This window comes from Geotrypetes seraphini, chromosome 1 (genome assembly GCF_902459505.1).
Source record: "Geotrypetes seraphini chromosome 1, aGeoSer1.1, whole genome shotgun sequence".
Taxonomy (NCBI): Eukaryota; Metazoa; Chordata; class Amphibia; order Gymnophiona; family Dermophiidae; genus Geotrypetes; species Geotrypetes seraphini.
This window is the reverse complement of record NC_047084.1, coordinates 533,790,399-533,799,472: the sequence shown is the minus strand read 5'-3', so window position 1 is coordinate 533,799,472 and position 9,074 is coordinate 533,790,399. Positions and strand designations below refer to the sequence as shown.

The window sequence follows — 9,074 nt, the reverse complement described above, 5'->3', positions numbered from 1 at the left end:
ATTTCTATTTTTAGTTTGTGATTATTCCATATTGGGCGAGGGTGTATCTGTCTGTCTGTATGAAAGGGACATGGCTTTCTGATACCATTGACTGTACAGGATCAATTGACTGTGCAGGATCTGGCTTGTTTAGTTTTACAATGTATGTGTTGGTGTTCTAGTGCTCACTGCAGTGTTTAAGATGCTGCCTTTTCCTAGGTACACTCTTATTGTGCGATATGTGGATTGTTACTAAAAATCATATTTTTCATATAGATGGGGGGGGTGTCAAAAAATGATGGGCCCTCAGGTGTCACATATGCCAGATACGCCACTGTACAAGGGATGTCTATTGATAACCGATATAGGTGGGTATGAAAACCAAGAGGCTGTTACAGAAATGTGCATAATGAAGGCAATAAATTTATTTATTTACTGCCTTTTTAAAGGAATTCACTCAAGGTGGTGTACATAAAACTAGAAATAACATATCATTTCAAAAGGTCATTAACTTAAAATAGAAATAAAAATTCTCTGGCCCAAAGAGGAACAACCATAAACTAGAAGGAACAAATGTGCCTATTATACTTTAATGCACTGTACACAGAACTGAATGATCTGTGTAACCTATTAGCATATTGATCAAAGTTCAGAAAGATATATGGCCCCAAGAATAGCTACAGTATTACATCTTTCTCATCTTCCATGCTGGAATAATAACATAAAAGAATAAATAAAAAAATAAAAACCAGATATACAAGCACCATCAGAGCTGTTTAAAAACTTATCCCCCTTTTATCAAGCTGCGCTAAAGGCTTTTAGCATGGGTTGATGAGGTAAGTGCTCCGACACTCATAGGAGCATGTGACACCATTCTACCGTGAGTTGCACTGACTTCTCATGGAAGCTCGTTTTTTGTTTAAGTTGTGTTGTCTTTGCTATAAAGTTGTGTATGGTATTGCTCCAATTTATATGACTGATAGATTCCTTATAACAACTTATAAGTAAGAAATGGTTGGATCATACACTAGCGTTCCAGGCAGCTTCCTACGATAAAGAATTCCGACCACTGTTGCGTAGTAGAGCTAGCTCTTACAAACATTTTAGAACCCAGTTGAAAACTTATCTTTTCTCAAAGTATCTGGCCAAATAATTTTATGTGTCTCTTATGTTATTCCTATTATTAATCTTTTGTTAACCGCGTCAAACTTATGGTTACGCGATTTATATGTTATGTTATTTACTGTGCCAGCTCACACTAAAAACCTCTAGTGCAGCTTGATAAAAGGGGCCCTTAATTACAAATGACAAAAATCTTTGGCATTAACAAATGAAGGACCCTGTCTACCAAAGTAGAATAAAATCTGGGCTTATTGCCTTTTAGCATGGGATTTTCTGAAAAAAAGCATGTTCTCCTGTGTAGGGCCTGTGGAGTGGAATAAATTACCTATGTATTTACGACAGCTGAAAGGCATGCAGGAATTTAAGCAAAAATTTAAAAAAATATTTGTTTTGGATTATGAAATATGGCACTTATATGTAATAACTCCAGCAGTTGTCAGGAAGGTATTTGCTCTGAAATATGAAGTATAGCATTTAGTAAGATGTCTAGATCTTTAGTAAGATGTCTAGATCTTTGTTATATGTACTTTTAATTGTGTGTGTACAATGTACTTTGGGTTTTAGAGGGCTTACCATACACTATAAGAGGGTTATGGTAAGATGTGTATCTGGGCCATTATATATGAAGTTCACTGCTGTCATACAAATAATTCAAATATATAAACTGCTCTTGTACTGCTGCTTTATGAGAGAATGAGAAAACTGTCCCTATAAGTGGAGGGTTTTTTTGACCTATGGCTAGACAACACTAAGTTAGGAGGGGAGAGTGTGGTGTGGTGCAATGGTTAAAGCTACAGCCTCAGCACTCTGAGGTTGTGGGTTCAAACCCACGCTGCTCCTTGTGACCCTGGGCAAGTCACTTAATCCCCCCATTGCCCCAGGTACATTAGATAGATTGTGAGCCTGCCAGGACAGACAGAGAAAACTGCTTGAGTACCTGAATAAATTCATGTAAACCGTTCTGAGCTCCCCTGGGAGAATGGTATAGAAAATTGAATAAATAAAGAAATAAAATAGTTTGGCGTCTGCAGTACGGTATTAGCTCTGAGGTCTTTTTCTCCACTTGATGTATATGGTGATAAGTGAGTCTTAACCCTCTCTCTAGCAGTTTATATATTTGAATTGGTTTTCTGCTCTTCCTCCATTTACTTCGTTATTACTCAGAAGCATAAAAATATACATTCCTGGGTGTCTTAAGAAATAAAGGTGAAATAAATTATATATGTTACTTTTTTATTAAACTCACAACACATTTGTTGCTCTCTTCATCATGCTGATAGAATAGATGATTATATCTGTTCCAATAATATTGCACAAAAGAGCAACGATAACCCCCCCCCCAAAAAAAAAAAAAACCCAACAAAAAAACAATGGCAGGGGAGTATTTGTAAACCAAAGATCAGTTAATGCTGAATAAAGTCATCATGGTCGGCAATTAGAACATCAGAAATCAAAGTATAGCCCAGTTTGACTATATGAAAGCTTTGAGAACATCCCACACTCCTCAGTAATAAATTGCCTTGAACATTTAGGTAGCCAGCCCCAAGGCAAAGGAGAATATTCACCCCCAAGGGCAGAGGTAATATCGCCAAATATGCATTCTAGTGCCCCTAACTGATGATTTTGATGGAGAAAAAGTCTGTATCATCTAAAATTACTTACGGCCTCTTTTACAAAGCCACAATAGCAGCTCCCGCGCGGCAACAGCCCCGAAGCCCTTTAAATCTCTATGGGCTTCGGGGCTGTTAGCGCAGCTTTGTAAAAGAGAGGGTTAGACTTACATTGATGCTAGATAAGAATTTTCATTTAATTGCTCCTTCCTATATCGTATTTCTTTCTGTTCCTACTTTTTATTACTGAAAATCTTGTTCTCTTTTTGGTGTAGGGTTAGTGTAAGAAGAACTTTATCGTGTTTTAATTTTTAATTACATTTCCTGCTTCCAGGAAAAAAAAAATATGAGTATCTGTATCAACTTTTATGTTTGAGCAAGTTTGTGTTTGAGTAAGGATTTTTTACTTTCTCAAATAGTATAATCTCATTTATAAAAATACAATGGAAAAAATAATAAAATGCACAAATCATTTATATTGTAAATTCTTATTTTAAGCACGCCTGTGTGTTCTGAGACCATTCAAAAACAAATAATCTGCAAGTTGGCTTCGTTTGCTCTGTCAGCAGCACGGATGATCACCATTAGAGGAATCAGCTGCAGTTCTCAGAATACTGTGGGGGAGATTTCCTCTGCTCTTCACAGAACCTTAGGCTGAAGGAAAGGCCACATTTCGTTTTCAAGTCCAAGCATCAATTTTCAAGTGCGTAGATGTTGTAAGCTCCATGGCAAGAAAAGAAACTTTCATTCAGCAAATCAGCCAACATCTTTAACACATTCCACATTCAGAACAATGCTTACTTTTTGAGAAAAAATGATGAAATTTGCATATCCATTTGCTGAGTTAAAATGATTTTATGCAATAGTTATTTGGTCTTTCTCTTTTCCCGAAGCAAGAAATGCACTAATGAATTGTAGGAAGGTGGCATCACCCAATGGCACCATCACTTAAGGCTTTTTGCAGAGCTTTTTCCAGTGCCAATTTGAAGATCTCTCGGGGCAGGGCAGGAATTCTGGCATTCCTGAGCCCCAAGGGCTTGTCTTAGTTTATCTTTTTTTCTCTGGAAATTTTGGCTGGTGAGTATCAGGCCGGTGATTTGTAGAGAGATCAGGATTGGGACCAGTTTGAGCTGGAGGTTGGTGGCTCAATACTCCACTCAGCACATTCCTTGCATCCAGGCCGGAATATATGTTCTGAACCAAAGGGTTTACTTAACTTGGATTCTTTAGGCAATGTGGGACACTGTTTAATTAATAGCAACTATAATGAGAGAAAAGAAAAATAGAAAAAAATGATTTCCGGCACTTAGGTTTCTGTATAGTTTCTCTTTGATACATGTTCCTAATAAAAGTCCTTTTTAAAGACTTACTGTTTCTGCCCAGAAATAGCACTTTTTTTTCTGGATTCAATGAGCCTTTAAATACAAAGTTGTTAGTAGAGGGTTCCTCTGCTAGTGGGAACTTGGGTACTGGGCCTCTTTATTTCATTTTCTGTACTGTTCTCCCAGAAGAGCTCAGAATAGTTTACATGAATTTATTCTGGTACGCAAGCATTTTTCCCTGTCTGTCCTGGTGGGCTCACAATCTATCTAATGTACCTGGGGTAATGGAGGGGATTAAGTGACTTGCCCAGGGTCATAAGGAGCAGCGTGAGTTTGAACCCACAACCCCAAGATTCTGAGGCTGTAGTTTTAACCACTGCGCCACACTCTCCCCTTCATCCATGCAGGTTTACCTGAGACTCTTCTCTGGTCCCCTCTTGCTCCTTTGGCTTGGTCTTTCAGCATTTCTTTTCTCTTTGAGAGGTTGTAGTGGGGGGCTGGTTTGCCACTCCAGCTATCATGTGGGACAAGTGCAGCAGCTTTAGAAGCTCTGTTTCTGCTCTTTGCTCCTTCTCTCTCAAGGTGTAGTGACTGTGTAAACCGGGGACCCTCTTCCATTTGTGGAATGGATTTTTTGGATTACCAAAATATTTGGATAGCTATTGAGACTCTGCTTTTATTACATTTTAATTATCATAATGGCCTTTATTTAGGGCTACTAATGTACTTTTTCCATACTTTACAGGTAAGCACAAAATTCTGCAGCTCGGCTATTATCCGGGAAATCAGGTTTTGCTCATATTTCTCCTATTTTGATGAAATTGGATTAGCTTTTCTTATAAAAACTTTATTGATTTTCCAAATATTAACAGTGCAATAAACAAGTATATAAACATATAATAAAACAAGAAAAGCACATTCATTTTATAGACATATCTGATTAATCAATAAAAGCACAAATACATATATTCATTCAATAACCTTCCCTTATATAAAATAATAATGCAATCCCACCCACCTCCCACCCACCCTGGATGTATATATTCAAAGGTGTAGAACTAAGATAGAAATAGTCCCCCCACCCTCTCCCCTTTCCCTGGATGTGCATGTGGAAATAAACAAACAGTTAAGACATAGAAATAACTATAATGAAGTAATAAAAGATGTCAACGGGCCCCAAACCAGTTTAAATATATTGCTATGCCCCTATATATCAGCATTCATGTTATCATATCTATAACTGGAGCGGATTAGCTTTTCATTTATTGGCATGTGCAATTTAAGACTTGGGCACTTGTGTACAGAACTTTGAATGGTGGCATTCCCTTGCCTTTTGCTGCTACACTATATATTTATAGCCCATTAAAATCATTTCATTCCGCTGGCAAGAATCCATTGAAGGTTATTCCATTTAAACAAATTAAACTAGAGGAATACTGTTGTTCTATATTTTTATGTGGCAGGTTCCATCTTGTGAATTTCAGGTGTGCTCAGTTATCCTTCTGGAAGCTTTCAAAGGCATATCTCTTCAAAAAGGCTTATTCTGAATTACCAAGTTGAAATTGCTTGAATTTATGACTATCTAAAGGTACATTGCATTTATCTTTACAGGCTTAATGGAATCCATTTAAATATATGAAGTGTTATCCAATTGAAAGTATACAAGGGGGTTCTGAAAAGTTTTCAGCCCAACCAAGAAGAGAATGACGTGGATATGGTTCAATCAATGATCTGAAACAATGTCAAAACATAGAATTTCGTTTTTGCAAATTGGCATTTAATGAAAGAAGATAACTCTTTTCAGCCACAGCAGCAAAATAACACTCAGAATTTAGAAAGTTGGCTAGATGGGTTGAGAACTTTTCAGCATCCCCTTGTATTCCATTACAAGTTACAATTTTTTATTTGTTTTATAATAATAATAATAATAATAACAACTTTATTTTTGTATACCGCAATACCACAAACAGTTCAGAGCGGTTTACAATGCAAGAGACTGTACATATACAGCGAAGATACAATGCAAGAGAATGTACAATGCAGTTGAGAGCAGACACTAAAGAAATTTACTGCTGTCATCTACTATGTTACATAGTAACGAAGTAGATGACAGCAGATAAAAGACCTGTACGGTCCATCCAGTCTACCCAACAAGATAAACTCATACTTGCTTTTTCCTTGTCATTTTTAGGGCACAGATTGTAGAAGTCTGCCCGGCTTTGCTTCTCAATCACTGATCTGGACCTGAGACTATATTGCAGGTCACTGAAAGAGCATAGAGGCCAAAGAGGCCGAGCAGTGCACTGTGTAGCCCAGGGGTGCCCAATACGTTGATCGCGATCGACCGGTAGCTCAGGAAGGCAACGTGAGTCGATCACGAAGCCCATCCCGGGCTCCGTGATAGACTCGTGTTGCCGTCCTGATCTACCGGGCCGATCAGCCTTCCTCTCCAATGTTCTCCCTAGGGCCTATTAGCTGGACGGTCCGCCCAGCTGTCATCTGCTGCTGCTGCTGCCGCTGAACATTAAAAAAAACCCCAAAAAAACCCGGCTTGGAGATTTCAGCCCGCAGTGAAGTTATGCTCCGGGCTCTAACGTGTGCGTGCCGGCTTCCCTTCTCGTCCCTCTGAAACCGGAAGTTATGTCTGGGGGCGGGGGGGGGGGGAAGGGAAGCCAGCGCGCACATGTCGAGAGCCCTGAAGCAAGCGTTCGCTACGGGCTAAGGCGGGAGACAGGTTAGAGAAGCATTTGATCTTCTTGCTGCTGGGTCCTGCCTACTTTCTGTTTCCGCGAAGGCAGGACCTGGCAGCATTTCCCCCAATAGGTCGTTCGCGATCTTGAGCCGACGTCGGGGAGAGGAGTGCTGGTCGGCCGAAGCAGGGACAGCTTGGGGTGGCGTTGGCTTTCGGGCCTGTTATTGGTGGTGGTTTGGGGCCTGTTATTGGTGGCGGTTTGGGTCCTGATCCCCAATGGCAGTGGCAGTGGCTTGGGGGAGGGCAGGGAGAAAGAAAGAAAAAGGGCAGGCAGGGAGACAGAAGGAAAGAAGAGAAACAGAAAAAAAAGAAAGGGAGGCAGAGAGAAAGAAAGGGCAGGGAGAGAGGAAGGAAAAGTTGGGAGAGGGAATGAGGTCTGGAGGAGAGGAAGCATACAGGCTAAAAGAAGGGAAGAAAGATTGGATGCACAGTCAGAAGAAGAAAGTGCAACCAGAGACTCATGAAATCACCAGACAAGGTAGGAAAATGATTTTATTTTCAATTTAGTGATCAAAATGTGTCTGAATTTATATCTGCTGTCTATATTTTACACTGTGGTCCCCTTTTACTAAACCGCAATAGCGGTTTTTAGCACAGGGAGCCTATGAGCGTCGAGAGCAGCGCTGGGCATTCAGCGCAGCTCCCTGCGCTTAAAACTGCTATTGTGGTTTAGTAAAAAGGGAGGGGGGTGGGTATTTGTCTATTTTTGTATAGTTGTTACTGAGGTGACAGTGCATAGAGTCATCTGCTTTGACCTCTTTGAAAAACCCCCGGAATAGGAATGATAATTAACAATTCTATGCATACAGTGTGCTTTGTGTTTTTTTTAAATTTTATTGTTGGTAGATCATTTTGACTTGGTCATTTTAAAAGTAGCTCGCAAGCCCAAAAAGTGTGGGCACCCCTGGTGTAGCCATTAGCGACCAGGGCCATGCAGCCAGCAGAATCATTTTGTGGCCTTGGAAAGTGTGCAAACAGCTGTTTCCCAGATACAAGTAACATGTGACAGAGAGGACATGTTAAGAATGTTTATGAATCCAAACATGAGAAGGTCATATTTTGAAAAACAGGTTATCAACAGCAGCAAGATGACAATTGTCAGGGGATATACAGCTATTATAACATTACATGTCACAGGTAATGTGCCCAGATACTGTTTTCACTTAAGCAATACTGAGAACAATTTATGCTGATGGGTAATAGGGTATGCAAGCAGGTAGATCTCTAAATGGCAACACATGCGTAGCTGAAGGGGGAAAGAGAGTGGGAGGGGCAGAGACAAATGGGTTTGAGAAATATGAGTGAGATGTCAGGGAACACTAGACATTTGATACCGACTACAACAACCTCTCAGGCATAGATCAGTGGAGGCTGCTAGATGTCCAGAATTTTGAAAATCTCCTACTTGGACATCCTGGCAGCCAGGATGTTCAGCTTTTCCAGGCAGAACATCTAAGTTAAAAATGTCCAAAAATATACTATTTAGATGTGGAAGGGACTAGCATTCTAATAGACTGGCCACACAGACATTCTAACAGAGCACTGGGACACCTTGGATGGCACTGTTGTGATCATCACATAAAGTGTGCCAGATGTACATATCAACAGTATATGTACCTTATAATGTATGCCGAGCCCTCCAAAACACACTGTTACAAACTCTTTTTTTCAACTCAAGATCGACACAAACGCTTTATGCTAGCTTTCCCTTCACCTTTACGTGTACACCAAAAGAATTTTTACGAATCCACTTTTGCATGCCAAGGCCCCAAAATTTGGAATGGCCTCCCACAGCACCTACATCAATCGGACACAAATTACAACTTTAGGAGGATGCTAAAGACTCATCTCTTCTCTTCAAGCCTATAATTCAAAATGCAAAAACATTTCTACTTCAAACATTTAATTCATCGTTCATGACCACTGATTAGAAATCTTGTAAACTGCATTGAATTCTTATCGAAACTTGTGGTATAGAAGAATATGTATGGTACTTTACCCACCTGCCTACCACTCCAATAGCTCTTATGCCTGCAGTTGGCACCTATAGGGCAGTAGAGTAGAGTTTTGGAAGGTTTTAGTGGCTTCACACTTGCCACCATAAATAGAGTTGTTAGAGTGGCTTATGGGCCTGGGTTCTCCTCTCTATGGTTCACTAACCAATCCACTAGGCTACTTAACACACCTGTATACTGCTCTACTAAGCTTTCCCATACCAGGTACTGATGTTCTACAGACAGGCATGTACTGTTTTATTCCGAAATTTGAGGGGAGGGAGGTGTGTCAATG

The 9,074-nt window shown here is 39.9% G+C and overlaps 1 long non-coding RNA gene across 1 annotated transcript in view; it reads right to left on the bottom strand.

Annotated features, from left to right (window-relative positions):
- Positions 1-3,189: 3,189 nt before the first annotated feature.
- LOC117352564 overlaps positions 3,190-9,074 on the bottom strand; it is a 58,322-nt gene continuing 52,437 nt past the window's right edge. Inside the window, exon 4 of the long non-coding RNA XR_004537723.1 lies at positions 3,190-3,972. This is a non-coding gene — a long non-coding RNA (uncharacterized LOC117352564). The remainder of the gene's footprint in view (positions 3,973-9,074) is intronic.